This window comes from Teleopsis dalmanni, chromosome 2 (genome assembly GCF_002237135.1).
Source record: "Teleopsis dalmanni isolate 2A chromosome 2, ASM223713v2, whole genome shotgun sequence".
Taxonomy (NCBI): Eukaryota; Metazoa; Arthropoda; class Insecta; order Diptera; family Diopsidae; genus Teleopsis; species Teleopsis dalmanni.
The window spans coordinates 226,484,988-226,488,006 of NC_051847.1; positions in this window are offsets into that span (position 1 = coordinate 226,484,988).

The window sequence follows — 3,019 nt, forward strand, 5'->3', positions numbered from 1 at the left end:
TATTATGAAGGGCTTTCATAACGATTTCTTTTAAAGGTTATCGAACCATTACCATTAAAAAACTTAAATATTTTTTGGTCACTGCAATTCTTAAAATTATAAAAACCATTTCTTTTAATAAGACAGAATTAAAATAAACTGAATTTAATGGTGAGTTATGTCAGCAAAAGTCACAAGAACTTAGCAACTTCTCTATTAGATTTTGAAAAAATATATAAAACTACAAAATACTTTTTTTTTGCTATTTTGTAAATATATGTAAGTGAAACTATATATTATATAGTTGCTGTTAGCTTCCTAAAATTATTCAAAAACGACTCGCCTAGGGTAAATATTTTCTGCCTTCATAGAGCATGGCATGCACATAGTAAATGGGAAATAGTTTATTTTTTCCCTGTCTGGTGATAGATGTTATAGTAAATATTGGGAGGGTTTCACATTCTAGCTATCTGCCATTTGTCTCGGGAGATCCATCCTTTTTTGTTTAAAAGCTATAGCGTTTGTTTGAGATTGTAACGCGTCCATAATATTCTGCTAGTCTTACATGTTGCAAGATGTTTCGATCTATCTGTTATTTAGAAATATTTGGTATTAATGGCTCGAATTATCACTTCAAATGGTGTGTGTGAGTTGATTGCATGGCAGACTCTTTTCTCTCTAGTTTACTAGCTATTTCATTTTTTGCTTAATGGCACTTAATAAAAGGTTGCACTGGCTGAATTCAAAGCCTCAATTACAATGTTATTGTTAAATATGTAGTCTACGATAAGCATTCGATATGCGTTCCCAATTGAAAACGCCAGACGAGTTCGTAACGCGCACTTTTCACTATTTAATCCTTTGAGATGTAGAACTGCTCGACACCGCAGTTCATTTTTAAGCTACCCATAAAGATTGCTGTGTTAAAACCGTTAAACAAAGATTTCATTTTTTACTCCTTCAATTTTAGAACCGCAGTAAATTATTGATACATTTTTTTTTCTTTCCAGCAATCTGCTTCTCTTAACCTTAATGGACTTATAGTAGTCCTTTCTGTTATGCATAAGTCTAGCTCCGACTGCTCCCATATATGTTGCGAATCGCATACTATCAAGTTTGTTGATACTGTGCCTTATCCAAAGCTTTCTATCGAACCACTGAGCCACATGATGAAATTGGGCTTAGTTTCTATTGGATGCCCTATTTCCAACCAACTATTTGTTTGGAAGCATATAGGAAAGTACATGCTTCTTTTATATTTTAGTTTGTGTAAATCTGCAATTAAGTCTCGAATACTTAAATTAAGTCTCGATAATGTTTAATCACAGCATCTTTCAAGTTTGAATTGTATATATTCAGTGTCATATTGATGTTTGGATCATCAAGACCATTTTGCAGAAAATTTGGTTCTTTTGTTAGGTCTAAAGTGTTTTAAATATATTATCTATGGTATTTATGTGATTTTTTAGTGGTCACAAAGGAGTAATAAAGGAGTAAAGGGTATCGTTTTTAAATATATTTTATATGTGAATGCTGTTATTTCTGCTTTATGAACTTATTTTGTTTTTGATAAGTCCCGGGAACACTTGAAATAATAAAAAATCATTTACTTGAACAAAAGTGCACAAACATTACATGCTTAATTTGCTGAAATCAATAGTATGGCTAAAATAAATGGGTTAAATACAGAAAGGAAGAATGCAGTAAGCATCCAGCGTCTAAAAGAGATGAAAATAACTAAAGCATTTCAGGCACAAAAACGCATATTTCTAGGCAATACTTTTTTCTCATTGTTAAAGCTCTAAAAGAACTCGAAACAGAAATGCATATCAATCAACTGCAGCAACGGTGGGGAAGAATAGAAAGTATGCGTGTGTGCAGTTTTGTTGAGCTGCGGTGCATTAGTTTTGCTGGAACTGGTCACACATAAGCGTGTAATGAAATGCATTTTTCGCCATTGTTTTATTGCAGTTCAATTGTGATTGCAACGAACGATAAGGGATGATGTTAATGCAGTATGGCAGAATGGAACTGCGAAAGAAAAAAAGCATAGGAATAATCATTGAATAAGACAGTAAGTCAGTCAGGCAAGTAAACGTGTAACGTTCGTAAATGCTTCTTGCTTCTGATGTTAAATTGAAGTTTCGTAAGGTAAGGCATTAAGTCAAAGGGGTTAATGTTACTCAACTTCCCGATACAGCTACAGCTGCTCCGATAGAATACTGCCCGATAGGGCAACACAGCATTTTAATTGTACTTTCATATCTATTAAGGCTGAAATTCGAAATTCCAAGAAAACAAATTAAAAATTGTGATTTAAAAAAATAATAAATGGCAAACTGTTGAAATGCTAAATGTGTTATTACAATCAATAGCTTTTGAGGGTAGAAAGAACTTCATGCGTAATATCCTTCAATTGTTGTGAGTAGTGCGTATGCTGGTGAATGAACTTTTACATATGATTGATATGGAAGTATGATATGGTTTAAACTGCACTTAGGCAGGAGTACAATAAAACAAATATTTAAAATAAGACCGATATAAAATGCAATTCAAATGACGTGCTGCTGGCTGCTGACTGCTGACTGCTGGCTGCAGGCTGCAGTTGCTGACTGCATACACACTCATGGAAAATTTATTGTTGTCCTCAACTGTTGCAAGTGTGCTCCTTCGAGTGCAGTTGCGAAAGCTGTTAGGTTTTGACGACAAATGGCCTTCCACACTGTCAATGAACCCAAAATAATAATAATAATAAATTATTTTAACGGGAAGGGTTTAATTCCAATAAAAACAAAAACCAAGAGTTTTTTGAAGTATGTGCATAACGTACTTGAAATTTAATATGCACGCTTGCTTATAATATTGCACAAAAAACTGACCTATTCCCATAAAAATTATATTCGGTAGGGTTTGCTGTTACTACATCAATATACATTTTTATATATATTTGCTTATGTTCAACTATATTTACACATTAATATTTTTATGAAATACTAATACTAAAAGGTGTCAGTGTGGAAACTTTAGTTTAAGTGTGAAT